The sequence below is a fragment of the Conger conger genome, chromosome 11 (genome assembly GCF_963514075.1).
Source record: "Conger conger chromosome 11, fConCon1.1, whole genome shotgun sequence".
Classification (NCBI taxonomy): domain Eukaryota; kingdom Metazoa; phylum Chordata; class Actinopteri; order Anguilliformes; family Congridae; genus Conger; species Conger conger.
In genome coordinates this window covers 13,976,930-13,992,546 of record NC_083770.1, presented here as the reverse complement: position 1 = coordinate 13,992,546, position 15,617 = coordinate 13,976,930, and the positions used below count along the sequence as shown (strand labels likewise).

The window sequence follows — 15,617 nt, the reverse complement described above, 5'->3', positions numbered from 1 at the left end:
GCTGACAAGAAGCAGGGACACTTGGGGGGGGGGGGGGGGGGGGGGGTCAACAGGTCCGATTAGCTGGGGCCTGAAATGATCCATTTCCCCGCCTAGCCAGAAAAGCAAGCCTTGTGTTTAAAACCTGAGGCATTTGATGGTTATCTTGCTAATTGAATTGGGGAATCGGGTGGAGCTCTGTGTGTGTGTGTATGTGTGTGGACATATTGTGCCACATAAGGCACCTCCTTCTTAATTCCCCTCCAGTTTGTGAAGTAACAGCAGGACCGCCTCTGTTTGAACGGCTGGAAAAACAGATCAAACTCGACGTAAAAAAACTGATGAAAAACAAATAAACAGCAGTTGCCAAGGGCGACAGCTGATTCTTCAGCTCCCGTTCTAAGGCAGGCCTCTCTCCGCCTGAACAAACAGATCAGCATTCTGGGAACGCCAGCGGAAACCTTGCACTTCCTTCCATCCAATCACTGTCTCTCTGACCCCCAAGCCCCTCCCCACCTCCTCAGATCCCCAAAACAACACCCTTCACTTAGTCCCTGTCCCAGTACCGGAATCAAGCTGGCGTGTTAACAGATGCTTTGATGATAGTTATTTGGCCATTATAATGATGGTGACGATGATAATGCTATTTGTATCATTATTACTGTTGTCATGATTGTTCTTAACATGAATACTTATGTTTCTTTTTTGTCATTGATGCAGCAAATTATATACGAGCATGGATAACAATACGAATTAAAACAATTACAAATTATCTTCATCATCATGTGTGTAGCGTTTGCCATAGAGATCCTAGTGTCGATACACACGCTCATGTGGCCTGACACACTGTTGAGAGCGATACAGCCAGGAAGGAAAAAATATCACACAGAATAAGCTGAGGCGGCTGATTTCAGTAGAAAAACAACACGGTACATCAGAAATTCTTAAAATAACTTCGCGCCCGGCGTTCAAACAAGGCCACGGCCCAGAGATCCCAACACTCCCGATGCATCCGAAGGGCGCGGAACCAAACACCGCAACAAGCAGCAGCCGAGGGATTTATTTAACGCCACAACCGCAAATAATGGCCATGCGTTGTCCTTCTGTCGCCTTTTTGTTGTCTTCGTTTTAGCGTCACACTGTCACGCTCGTACAGCAGTGAGTGATCCCGGGGGTTTGAATTATAACCTTCAGACCAAAGCTTCAGGAAGCACAATGCCTGTCTCCTTCCACAGGCACACAGGTATGCATTAATGAGGGAGTACTTACATTCAATTCGCCAGTGCACTACCTATTGTGTCATAGTAGGCTATTAATAATGCTAAAAATAACGATACGGAGAATAACATATCATTATAAACAAAATGCAGATGTATTTTCGTCATTGTCTAAGGAGTTCAGCTTTGTCCCGTCTTGCATAAGCAGTGCTGACAGTTGAACACGGCTGATATCAGACACTCTCGAACTGGCCCCTCTCTTTTTCATTTCCTTTTTTTTATGTTGGCAAACATTTGCATCTGTTGCTTTTCCCACAATGCACGTCCAGTCCTGTGGTCTCTGTGTGCCCACAGCGACATGAAACGCAAATCTAGAGCGGATGGAATTTCCTCCTCAGAGCCTAGTTGAACTTTCCAGAAGCTTCCCTTCGAAACATACACGCAAGTCTTCCTCACTGACCACCTCCACGACACCCCCTGAACTGTCCTCTCTCGGCTCTGTAGCGTAGTGGTTACGGTACATGACTGGGACTCGCAAGGTTGGTGGTTCTAATCCCGGTGTAGCCACAATAAGATCCGCACAGCCGTTGGGCCCTTGAGCAAGGCCCTTATCCCCGCATTGCTCCAGGGGAGGATTGTCTCCTGCTTAGTCTAATCAACTGTACGTCGCTCTGGATAAGAGCGTCTGCCGAATTCCAATAATGTAATGCAATGCAATGTAATGTAGACTGTGAATAGTCACTCTGTCAAAACAGGCATGCTCTCCTGTAGTACTGTGTGTGGCCTGTAGAGTGTAAAATGGTCACTAGCTCTCCTGTAGTACTGTGTGGCCCGTAGAGTGTAAAATGGTCACTAGCTCTCCTGTAGTACTGTGGCCCGTAGTGTAAAATGGTCACTAGCTCTCCTGTAGTACTGTGGCCCGTAGAGTGTAAAATGGTCACTAGCTCTCCTGTAGTACTGTGGCCCGTAGAGTGCCAAATGCCAATAATGTAATGTAATGTAATGGCTCTGTCTGAAGTTCGTTAGCACTTTGCGTCCAGGGCTTTATGGCTCCTACGGCCGCAGGGGTCAAAGCTGCTTCCATCCAGCCCATATTCATGTAGTCTTATTGTAGCAAGGAAAGGAGGAACTTCTGGGCCCTAGAAACCTTTTCAGTAAAATATTTTATTTTATTTTATTTATTTATTAAAGGAGCACTGTCATGCTTGTTTCAGTTGATCTTATTTGGATTTAAAATTTCCAATTACGTGTGTAGGCATTTTTAAAATCACTGTCAGTGTAGCCGTTTCCTAAATATGGGGCAAAACTTATCAAAATAAACATCACTGGACGCGTTTGGCTTGAATCTCCAGCCTGCGTTTCCCAGAAGGTAATGGGTGCTCAAACCCCGCCCTTCAGCGCAGGGATTGGTTCATGGATGGCCACCCATTCAGCCAATCACATAACTCCCACGGAAATATGGTAACGTTAGCATAAAAACATCACGGAACCTAAATTTAATCTGCAATACGTCAGGTCAGACTCTCTCCCAAAGTGGTCTGTCTCATAGGTATCACAAGTCAGCAGCAGATTCGTTGAGGGGCAGCATTGGTGAATCTGTTTTCAGTTTCCACCTAGGCTGATTGGGGGTCCAGCAGGGTAGATATTTCACATCTGCAGGCTAATGGAGCCCCATTACAAAATGTACCGTCCCTCTCCCCCCTCGGAGACAATGCAAGCAAAGGGAGGGAGGGTGGCAGTGTGCCAAGCAGGCTGGGATTGAGAGGAATTTGGCATGTCACCGTGGAGACGGTGATGTAGGAGCTGTGGGTGGGGCCAAGCCAATCACATTCTGTGAGGCATGCTTACATATGGGGGCACAAGGGCAGGGCGGGTTATGAAGTGTGTGTGTGTGTGTGTGTGTGTGTGTGTGTGTGTGTGTATGAGTGTGTGTGTGAGTGTGTGAGAGTGTGTGAGAGTGTGTGAGAGTGTGTGAGAGTGTGTGAGAGTGTGTGTGAGTGTGTGAGAGTGTGTGAGAGTGTGTGAGAGTGTGAGTGTGTGTATGAGTGTGAGTGTGCATATGAGTGTGAGTGTGCGTATGAGTGTGAGTGTGCGTATGAGTGTGAGTGTGCGTATGAGTGTGAGTGTGCGTATGAGTGTGAGTGTGTGTCTGTCTGTGTGTGGGGGGGAGGCAGTCCCATGATTAAAAGAAAAGGAAAATAATCACTTTTTGCTGAACTGAGGCACTTTTATCACAGCTCTTGTCAGTGTTGCTTCCTCTTGGAAGAGTTAGAAGGCGGTGGTGGGGTGGCAGTTGCGGGGGGGGAGGGGTGGGATTTTTGACCGGGCAGTGCATCTTTGTGTTTCAGGGAGGCCAGGGGAACTGCTGATGCTTCAGTCGTGTGACTGGAAGAACATCCTCCAGGCGAGAAAACATCTGAACGACGGAAACAGCAGCACAGACGTGTCACACATTCGGAAACAGCAGCACAGACGTGTCACACATTCGAAAACAGCAGCACAGACGTGTCACACATTCGGATGGAGAACAAGGCTCTTCCCCGTCCTTTTCCTCTTTCTTCACCTCCCCCCACTCTTCAAAGCGCAGGCAAGGGACCACTCTAAATATACTTCAAATTATCTCTCTATTAAAACACCTGAACAGAGGGCATGAAAAAAATGGATTGATACGTTATTCTGACGGCAGAATAGACATGTCCACTTTGAATGGAGATGAACGTAAATAATTCTATTAAATTTAACCAAGACAAGTAAGATACGAGCATTGACCCGGGAGTTGAAATGTACAGCCTCTGCTGAGCTAAATCGAAGGGAAAAGCAGGCATAATGAAGGGAGTGTTTACTTGGGCAAATATAACTATAAACAAAAGTTATATAAACACCTAGTCAAACGTACAGGTACAATCGCTGATTTACCGGTTTCACAAACAGTCAGTCAAACGTACAGGCACTATCGCTGATTTACCGGTTACAAGTTTAGACCTACAGTTTACTCGCCTGCTTCAGTGTGCGTGTGGGGCCCATTCACAGCGGTGAACGTAATGTTACACCGGTGGATATCTTGAGCCTGGAACACATTCATTTACCTCTTTCTGCCCTGACAAATGAAAAAAGACCCATTTTCATTGCTTTCAGTGCAGTTAAGACAGAATTGAAAACGAGTACACAACTTATCGTCGGACGTAAATGGACTGGACCCTTTCCTCTCGATCAACTCGCCCAGGGGGACGTGCCAAAATCATCGGTGCGGCCGATCTCGTGCTGTTTCCAGAGATTGTTATAATTGCCTTCAAACTTCCTCCTAACGCTGGAGCCTACCGGGAAACGGCTCGAGGTACTTCTGCTATGCCTTACATGCCACGAGCTGGGGTACTTCTCCTGGGCAATAAAAAGTGCAATCAGATCCCGCCCCCCATACCTTTAGTCATGTTACTGCATCCACTGCAACACTAGAAATCCAGTCTGAAGCCGCGGGAACCGATCCCACGCTGCCACTCCAATAACACGAGACAGCGCTGTCAGCTTCGAAAGCAATTGCGCGCAGCCTTGACTGAACAACTACCAAGGCTCCCAAAGCCTTCTCTGACGCCTTTACCTTTGGCTGCGCATCAATAAGACCTGAAAGAGATCTGCCATCTGTTGTAGAAACGAGGCCTAATTGTTTCCTGGAGACATGGCTTCACAGCCAAGTTTGGAGAGCAAGTTTATATCTGACCACAAGTCACCATCGCGAGAAAATGAGAAATTGTCCTAAAAACTAATTCACATTCAGATCAGATTCAATGACACTTAGATTAATACGGTTCCTATAAATATACCAAACTGATCTTGTTCATCTTGAGTGATTAAGGTAGAGCACCAACAAGTTCTCAGGGGTTCTGTCCCATTACCTGTATATTCATTTATTTAGTCCTTGTTTGCTATCGTGCGTTGATTCGCTTATAGTTTCTGGGAACGTTAAACAAAATGATCCTGCCCTATGGGTGAATGATTGGAGAGTTTGGTCTCTACAGGCCTAATAAAAAAACTCAAGCAAATGCTTTACACCAACAAAAGTAATAACAGCTGTACTGTACTCCAGGCTTCTTTGGTTGTCATTGAGTTAAAACCATGGACGTCACGTGAGTAAGTCTAGAGCGTACATTGAATGCATTATTGCAGATTCTCTCGGTTTGTATGAAGTGACCAACTTAATTATATGTGGGGCGACATTAGCTTAAGATGGGTTGAAGGTTCGATCCCGGCCTGGGTGTGTCGAAGTGTCCCTGAGCAAGACACCTAACCCTCAATTGCTCCTGACGAGCTGGTTGGTGCCTTGCATGGCAGCTAATCGCCGTTGGTGTCTGATTGTGTGTGTGAATGGGTGAATGAGAGAATATAAAAACCATTTACCATTTACCAATAATAAGAAACACAGGGTAGCTAAACTAAATTAGGCCAATCGAGTCGCTAACTCTACTCTTATCGGACATGAAGAATGCGACTAGTTGTCAAGATTTTAAATAAGATTATCTAAATCATGGGTGATTAACACAAAGTAGACGGTTTTAGGCTGCTCGCCAATTCTGGGAACATGAATAAAAAATGTTCTGACATTTGGCTATTTATGCTGTCTTACCACGACACTGTATTAATTATTGTACAAACGTGTTCGCTATAAACACGCCAGACTAAAATATATTTCGTTTACGAGCTCAAGAGAACGCTTAACCGAGGGGTATGAGACACTGCCCGAGTATTACGATCAGGCTATGGCTCGACTGCAGAAGCCGAGCGAACTTTCCCCCGTGCTATACACAAACGTAATTAAGGAAAAGCTGTGTTTGTTTCTCTGATTTAGGCTATGTGACTATGGCTAATCGTTAAATCAAACTCCGCAAAAGCAGACTCGACATTACATTTAAGTAACACATGTCGTTATATGCTTGATGCGATAGATAGGCCACACGAGTCAAATGGCCAGGTAGGTTATCAAACGCAGGCAAGTTGTTCACGGGCAAGCTTAGAAACTTCGAGTAATCCCGGGACAGCAATTCCCTGCATTATTACGTAAATCCACACAAAATCGAATTTTACATCATTGAGGGTAACTGTTAATGATGAGATAAACTGCTAAGCACTGCGCAATGTAGTAGGATAAGATTGCTTACTGCAAGGATTTTATTACATTCCGGGATATGACCAAACATTGTTATTCCCGGTAAGAATAAAGAACAATAAAGAACATCAACATTACTCGAGAAAAGCAGAAACAGATTTTGGTCATTTTCAACCATATCAATGGAAATGCGTTTATTTTTCTATTTTCCCCCAATGTCGTAGGCATTGGCTCATACAGATGAAAACGTATTGGTCACACATCACCTCATATGACACACTGCCCAAATGGTGAAACTGCGTATTTTAAAAATATATAAAGATATATTTTCGCCCAAGATTACAGCCCTGACACGGAACAACTGGAGACTGGCCGCGAAGCCAGGTCGGCAGCTGCTGTAAAGTAATTAGCTGTGTATTATCCGACTTGCCATAGACAACCGTTTTAGATGCAGTCTAGCATGAAAGTTTTCATGGGAAAATGTAGCCAGATAACTATTTTGTCTATTAAGTGGACAGGTGAGGCGGGCAGGTGCTGGCTGGCTCAAGCGAATTCATTCTTGAAATGTCTTACCTTAGCCACGTTTCGTTTGGGCATGGGCTAAATAAACGCGTCCTCGATTCGTAAGAGATGTCTTCCCTCTTATTCCAGCAATAGGTATCTCTACAGAGTCACAGATGTTTTGACAGGTGGAAATAACCAGCGCAGTACCATTCGCTGTATCAGTTCAGAGGAACACACAGTCCCTTAAAGGAGATAGTCTCCGCCTCTTTCTACGCACTCGCAGTCTCGCACTCTCTCCATCCCGGTTCCAACGCTCCAGAGTCACAGACGTTATGTGTGGCGTCAAAATAAGAGGAGAAGGCCATCTACAGGCGGTGTGCCCGTACATGCGTGCAGGGAAATGAAACCAGCGGAAATTAATGTATAGTTGCCCAGCTCAATGTCCGTCTCTGCTGTTGTTTTGACCTATGCTTGATTTTTCTTTGTAGCTAGCGCAACTGAAAGACGGCTCAAAGACTGATGTTGTTTGTGCAATAAAAGTAGCGTTTATTCCTGAAACTGAGTAGACTTGGTTTTAACGTAGCCTATAGACCTTACTATGAAAGCATAAACACCCATTAAAGATTGACAGCCGTAAGAACACCGTAACAGCACCAACAACACCGTAAGAGCTTGTAATCTCTTCAGTAAAAGGGAGCAAGCTTTCCGTTCTATACAGTTTGAGACAATCCATGTGAAGCAATTAATTCTGGGAAACTTTTCGAATTATTATTGCGCATATGCAGGCAGGTCGTAGTGCATGTCAATATGTTGTATTTCAATATAAAAGTGCGCACATGGGATAGCTTGCTCACTAAAAGTCCTTTGCTCTTACAATGATATTACAACAGAAATCAATAATCAGTACCTTGTATACTCAAAAGATAGGGTAATCTACACCCCCACCAAATCATTAGTTAGAGTGACAACTGATACAAATGATTTCCATAGAGAATGACCCTTAATTGACATTCTGTTACATTTAACATAAAGAAACACATTAAGAGGTGTATATCTTACACAAACCTTAAAGTGATTCAATACCTTGACATAACGTCTTTACACTTGACAAAACATTCTGAAATCATGAACTGACTTCCCTTAACATTAATATAATAATCTGGTCCTTTTTAACTCATGAATTAAACTTTTTAATCATCAATGACCTTTTAAATCACTTATTCACTTGTATCGATGACTCAAATCATCCTGAAATCACATCTCATCACATTACCCTTTTTTTTTGACAATGAAACAAAACCTTTCCAGGTATATATGACAAACCCTTACATGTGATTCATTAGGGAGCCCTTTGCACAAAGCATTCTTGCATCTGTAGCTAGTTGTATTGCATCTTCTGTGTTGGCTACACTAGCCACACCATCATCAACATAAAAGTTCTTCATGACGAATTGGGCGCCAAGAGGGTATTCGTTACTGTGCTCTTCAGCAAGGCGTTTTATGCCATAGTTCGCACATGCAGGAGATGACGTGGCGCCAAAGAGATGGACTTTCATGCGGAACACATCTGGTTCTCTCTCTAGGTCACCGTTCTTCCAGCAAAGGAAACTTAAATAATTTCTGTCTGGTTCATCGACGTGGAACATTTTTTCAACATCACGCATCAGTGCAATCGGGTGTTGGTGGAATCTTATCAGGATGCCATTCAAGTTGTTGATTAAGACTGGTCCATGTAAAACATTGTCATTTAGGCATACATCTTCATATTTCGCTGAACAGTCAAAGACCACACGTAGTTTTCCTGGCTTTTTTGAGTGGTACACTCCGTGATGGGGTAGGTACCAAGTTTCTCCTTTCACGCCATCTTCCTTAGTTTCCTCAGCATCTCCACGGTCTATTATTTCTTTCATAAAGTCTGTGTAGTTTTTGTGGAGTGTCTGATCCTTGGATAACTTTCGTTTCATGTGATTGAGTCTGACTGTGGCGAGCAGCATATTGTCAGGAAGCATGGGTCTTTCCTTAAATGGCAAGGGCATCTCGTAATGACCATGACTGTTTTTCCTTATGTTCTCTTTCATTTTGTTTAAGAACAGAATGTCATCTTGTGACACTTTCTTACTGTCTTCATTGGTGTCTTTAAAATCACTCTCTAGGATGCGGAGGGCATCTGCTGGAGTAATAGGGGGGAGCTCTTTGACAGTTATGCGGTGGCATAGGCCGCTGGTTTGGGGCGTATCGAGACGTGCAGGTGAGAATCCCACAATGCTCCATCCGAGATCTGTCTGTATGCCATAAGGTTCATCATTCCTGCCAGCAATTACTTCCCTGGGAGCCAGAGCCCTTGAACAGTTATAGCCTATCAACAGGCCAATCTCACAGTCTTGAAGGGGTGGGATATCTTTGGCGATAGCTACGAGGTGGTTCCAACACCTGGCAGTGTCACAGGTAGGTATATGGGTACGATTTACTGGTATACTGTCTCTTGTATAGGCAGGCGGGAGATCAATGTGATTAGCAGAGCTATAGCTTCTCACTTGAAGGCCTGTCACTCTTCTACTTTGTAAAACTGTGTCTTTGTCTAACATGGTGGTTAGCCTTAATCTGACAGGATAGGAGTCAGCTTGAAGATCTTCACTGACTCCTTGATCAATAAATGTTGTGTCACTTTGAGTGTCAAGGAGCGCATACACTAATTTCTCATTGCTTGGGTTAGTTTTTGTAGATACCCATACGGGCACAATCATGGAGGTATTAGTGGTCTGACTTGTAGCTACATTTAAAGCTGTGGCACTTGCATCACTTGACATGTTCTGTGGTGGTGTGACTTTTGTCTGTTTCTTGAAGTTGTTGTCGTGTAGACTAGTGGGGTGTCTGCCTTTGCAGCTGTTGCATGTCTGTCGACTGCGGCAGTCCTTCGCATTGTGTCCTGGACGCAGGCAGCTATAGCAAAGTTTGTTTTCTTGCACATACCTTCTACGTTCCTCAATGACCTTTTCTGTGAATTTGGTGCAATTGTGGAGTTGATGATTGGTGCCTTGGCAGAACATGCATCAAGATTTTGAGGGTGGCCTTTCTGTTTTGGTTTGATCATCACTGTCCGTTTGTGTGCTCAGCACTCTAACCATTCTTTTGTTTTCTTTCAGGTTCCGTTTCTCTATTGCCGTGTCTGGCGAGCGAAGAGCATAGAAGGAGGTTACTGGGTTACATGCGATTTCTGCTTCCGTAGCCACAACTTCAGCAAATTCTTGGAACGTTGGGAATTCTTGATTCCGACTTAGGGTGTGTGTGGCCTGCCGATTCCATCTAGAGATGGTCCAGTCAGGTAGTTTCTGTACTCATTTTTGGTTTTCTTGACAGTCATTTATGATTTGAAGGCAGGCCCTTTACATATGGCATTGCATCCTGGCAAGCATTCAGAAAATCAGAAAACTCGCTGAGGCTAACTGCGTCTTTTGGACTGATTCTGGGCCAGTTAGCAAGTTTTTCCCTAAAAGCCTTTCGTATAATGAATGGCTGTCCATATCGGTTATCGAGTCGGTTCCAGGCATCATTATAAGCCTCATCATCATTGCGGTAGAAGGTTCCATCAAGAGTTTAACGGGCTGGACCGCTCACATATTTCCTTAGATAGAACAGTTTGCGGGGACCGGGGTTCGATTCTTGGTCCTGCCAAAAAGCCAAGTTTGGCCGGCTCACGTGGAGCAGCAACAATTGGCTCGCTGCTCCAGAGGGAGGGACTTGGCAGGGTTAGTAGATCGCCGCACAATAACTCTTTCTGTTTCTTGAGTGTAGACTTTTAATTTGGCTTGAGCAGCTTTTAGATCTTTTTCTGTTCGTAATTTTTCAAGTTCTCTTTTTTGAGATTCAAGTGCTTTCTTGTATTGTTCTTCTAGCTGTAGTATTTTAGCCCTTTGTTCACGTTCCTTCAACAGCATTTCATATTCGGCCTCTTTAGCAGCGACCTCAGCTGCCGCGTCTGCCCGTTTGGCTGCTAAGAGAGACGCACTACTGTGCTGGCTGTGTGTTTGACTTACTTCAGAGACCGCAGAACCAAAGATAGAGTGTGCATAATCATAATCGAAAAGTTTATGTAAGCGGCAAATTCATCAATGCCTGCGATTCTCTCGTGAATGATCTTTAGAACATCTGCCATCATGGCTTCACATGAATCTACACGTCGTCTTATGTCCGGTGAAGGTGTGATAAGTTCTCTTATTTCGCTGTACAATTTAATCATCTTATTAAATCCTCCAGTGTGTCAATAAGGATGGCTAACCCAGTTGTTGAGAGGTCTGATTTCAGTTGTTGACACGCGTTATTGACCTCAAATTTCCAATTTTAATATGCAGTGAGAAATTTCCTTTTCCCTTTCTGTGCTTCTTCTCTTTGAAGCGCAAGCATTTTTTCAGTTGGGGCACGAGGACGAACAGAGCGTCTTGGGCCTTGTTTGTCTTTATCTGCATGCTCTGTAAGGCTATTTAGAGTCTGTTCCTTGTTTTGAATTTCTTCCTTTAACTCTTGTCTTTTTTCCTCTGCTGTTTCATTTTCTAGGTTGTCATTAAGTTCTTTGATTTCTGTTAGGAGGCCTTGGATCTGTTCTTCTACGTCTAACTCGTGAGACTCTAATGTATCTGGCTGCAACATTTTAACTCAATTAAATTGCATAGACTATCCCAAAAATTCAATTCTTACATTAAACAATACTTGTGGAACGATATCAAAACTCTACTTAGGTAATGTTGGAATGTCAAAAGTTAAACCCAAATATGGCATCAAAATATCAGCATCTATGTCAAGCAAAGTGTAAAATATTGACCTTATTCACTATTTCACTTAAGTCCATCAGAATGCAAAGGAAGTCCGTTTTGATTGAAATGCACGTAAATGCGCTGAGTTGAAATATGCAAAAGTGAAATGAGCGCTAGTCTCTTCTAGGCTGTTAGCTGAGCGCCAAAAACAGTCCCGTGGCCTTTGTTTATTTTAGCGCCAAATGTCTGTTTTCATTATGCTGGGCACCACAGAGTCTCTCTTTTAGCTTGGTAATCGTAGCGCCAAAATAGCCGTTCAGTTTGGTTTACCTTAGTGATAAGATATCCGTAGCATCCAAACCTTTTAGCCGTTCCTTGGCCATCCGCCAAATCCCTCCTTGCGTCCGTCTCTCGGTCTCCCGTTCGATGCAGAGAAGAAGCGCTGTCCGTGTACGATGTGGAGAGCCCAAGGGGTGAATGTAGAACCGTAGAATTCTTCTGTATTCTTCACTCGATCGGTTTTCGCTGCGGCCGGTGGCTCAGCGAGGCACAAGCTCTTACTGTAGCTAGCTCCACTGAAAGACGGCTCAAAGACTGATGTTGTTTGTGCAATAAAAGTAGCGTTTATTCCTGAAACTGAGTAGACTTGGGTTTAACGTAGCCTATAGACCTTACTATGAAAGCATAAACACTCATTAAAGATTGACAACCGTAAGAGCTTGTAATCTCTTCAGTAAAAGGGAGCAAGCTTTCCGTTCCATACAGTTTGAGACAATCCATGTGAAGCAATTAATTCTGGGAAACTTTTCGAATTGCGCGCATATGCAGGCAGGTCGTAGTGCATGTCAATATGTTGTATTTCAATATAAAAGTCCTCACATGGGATAGCTTGCTCACTAAAAGTCCTTTGCTCTTACAATGATATTACAACAGAAATCAATAATCAGTACCTTGTATACTCAAAAGATAGGGTCATCTACATTCTTCATAGTTTCTGCATCATCTGTCTGCGGTTCGGAGGGCCCACAAGGTACACAGGACAGATCAAGCATAATAACTTATAACTACAACTACTACTATTACTACTACTACTACTAATAATAATAATAATAGTCTACTTGTTGTTAAATGTATTGTTCTTTTTTTGTATTGAGGTGGTGGTGTCTGACTATCACCGCCTGCATTACATTTTGTAATTTCCATGAGTAACTCCTCAGTTGCAGGGTAAGTGTATGTCGTGCTGAGTGTCATGGACACAACATGTGGATTTTTTTTCTCCCCCTTTATTTGGCAACCCCATAGACGAATGCCACCTGACACCCTAGTCCACCACCGTTGTTGCCTGTGCCAGGAACTGGCCCTGGAGTCAAAACTCTAATGCACGTGAGTGCTCAGGTATTACCATGGTAATGTGCAATTGTGTCTGTTTTAGTAATTGGACGGTTGGTTTCTCAGATGTTTCTGATTAGTCAGGTATATTCAAGCTTTCAGTATGTAATTTTGATTCTAAGCCATTATAATGATTGTAAACCTCTTAATTGGTAGAAAAAAGGCATGAGTTTCTCCAATAAAGCCTAATCGGAAATTAAAAGCTGTGGACCGCGTATTGGTTTCTGCAACTTCCATTCAGTGGCACCATGTCACCCCGCCTTGATGGGATATCTGACAGTTCGCATTTATAATTAAATTTTGACACCTTTCTTGCATAGTGCAGGAGAATGTCTTCAATGCAAAGACAATTAGCATTAACACTGGAACGAAAGTATCCATAAATCGAGGAAATACCTGTTTAAATCAATGTCAATACTAGTGGATGAAATGGCATTATACTAAACTGTGGACAGTAATGGCATTATTTAATTTAAATTTTGACTCAAAATGTGCATTCATGAGCGGGAAATTGTAATTCAAATATAGAATTATATTGCCATTTTACTTATTTAATTTTAATTTTGGCAACAGTGTGTTTGCATACCATAGGCCTATAAAATCTAAACTATGGTGTGCTCTTGAATTAGGACGTTTCCAAAACACGTATTCCATGTATTGGCTTTTTGCATACGCCCCATGATGTTCTTCTATGTCCTCTCTTGGTAGACACTGGGGAAAGAACCTCATGCCTGCCTGATCCATCCCTGCAATCTTCTGCTGATACATCATGGCATCCATCCTCCATGTTGAACCGCACCACAAATCTGTACTCCTCTCCCTCTCCCCATCCATCCTTCAGCCATTTGTCTGCCTCTTTTACTTAAAAACCAGGGTGAACAACCCAACCAAAATGAGTGCTAAAAGGCGAGCACTGGAAACCCCAGACCGGGGACCAAAATAAAAGTACAACCTAGTATAAAACACTAGGCAAGCAAAATAAAGAACCATGAGACGCAGCTCAGGAAAAGACAAACCAAAATACAAATACCGGGGACAACGTCCCTCACCCACAAGCTCACACGAGCTAGAAATAAAATCAAAACCAAATGAAGAACCTTTAGGAAGGCGTCAGCAGTGCACACAGCACTAGCAAACTGAACACCTTCCTTACCGAACAGTTGACACCAAAGCGCTGACCGATTGCCAGCGAGTTTTACCTGTAATGGCGAGGTGGTTATCATTCATTATGTTTTGGGGGGGACAAATTCTAAATATTGAGGGGGACATGTCCCCCCTGTCCCCCCCCAAATCTACGCCCCTGGGTGATCTTAACAAATGTTCCCTTAGTATTTCACGATAAATGCGTTACTTGAACCAAAGAGTCTGGAAGTGCAAGGTTTCTTAAAATATATGAATGTAGAATGCATGTTTTGAGGCAGGTTTTGATGCATGTGTGAACCGTTATGTGTCCAAGGTTTTGAAAATTGATCACAAACTTGTGAGATTAATGTCCGGCGTAACCTGATTCATTTCCTGAACCCGAGTGATGTGCCTTGGATTGCTGGCACACTCCGGTTTCAGTTGAAGACACACTGCTCTCGGCTTCACCAGGCGGTGGCACCATTCATTTTCAACGGGAGGTCTATGCTGTAACATTGGCCACAAGTCTCCTGTTAAACAGAATGATACCTATGGCAAGCCGTTTTAACATTTAATCATTTTTTTATATCAATATTCGTTAAAATTTGATTGAAAACAAACTCAGAATGGAACCTAGTTAATATAAAAATGAATAAAGTAGCTACCACTTTCCAGTCTCACCGAACACATAAAAATAGTTTTGCAAATCACAAATCAAATCACATGCAAAATTTCATGTTACATTTTTTGTGATCTTTGGATTGTATTAAAACTACTTGGGAAGTACCTTGGGTGTAGGAGGTGTGCACATGCATTAGCAAAATGATTTTGTGGCGTGAAGCAACAGACAATTGAGGAAGTTAAATAGCCCCCCGTATTGTCCAAGATACTTATCATATTTTAGAACCAGTGAACGTATAGCGACAGATTAACAGACGAGCTAATTTGGTAGCTACACACATAGGTCTGATAAAATACATAAAAGTGTATTTGCTTGCGACGATTAATATACACATAATCTGTTATATGTTACAATGTGGCGACGTGCGTAGGAGGTGTGCGCACACGTCAGCAGTTTCTGGAGGGAGAGACTGAGACTGAGGAAGCAACAGGAAGTGGTTGAACTTCCTAAAACAAAGAACAAAACAAATATCTAATAATAGGAGTGAAAGAAACACATTTACCGTTTTTATTACTGAGCGGCTTGCGTAAAGCACATAGAGTGCTCTATGACATGCGCTCTATACTGTATGTGAAATTAGATTTTTTTATTTGATTTTGAATTATAAAAATGAAAATGTATAATGTGACATTTTACTGGTTATGTGTATATGAATATGTGCCAAGGGCTGGAACAGGTTTGGGGCTGCTTGGACACATGACATCCATGAGACCTCCCCCCCCCCAGCATACACACATCCAGGTATCTCTGTCTCCTCTTTCTAGAACTTACCAGAGCTTCTAGATACAGACCCAGCTGTCATCAGATGTCTACAACCCCCCCCCCCCCCACACACACACACCTAGCCCCCAACCAAGTTTTCAGCTGTCACACATACA

General features: G+C 43.2%; 1 protein-coding gene across 2 annotated transcripts in view; it reads right to left on the bottom strand.

Moving 5' to 3' along the window:
* The window catches only part of LOC133139927 (phosphatidylinositol 4-phosphate 5-kinase type-1 beta-like), a 60,595-nt gene extending 48,750 nt beyond the window's left edge, over positions 1–11,845 (bottom strand). The window contains exon 1 of one of the 2 annotated variants that reach the window (XR_009709973.1): positions 6,868–11,845. The gene's annotated coding sequence lies outside the window, so the exon portion shown is untranslated. The remainder of the gene's footprint in view (positions 1–6,867) is intronic. The other variant, XM_061259417.1, reaches the window with a different exon arrangement.
* Positions 11,846–15,617: the final 3,772 nt, after the last annotated feature.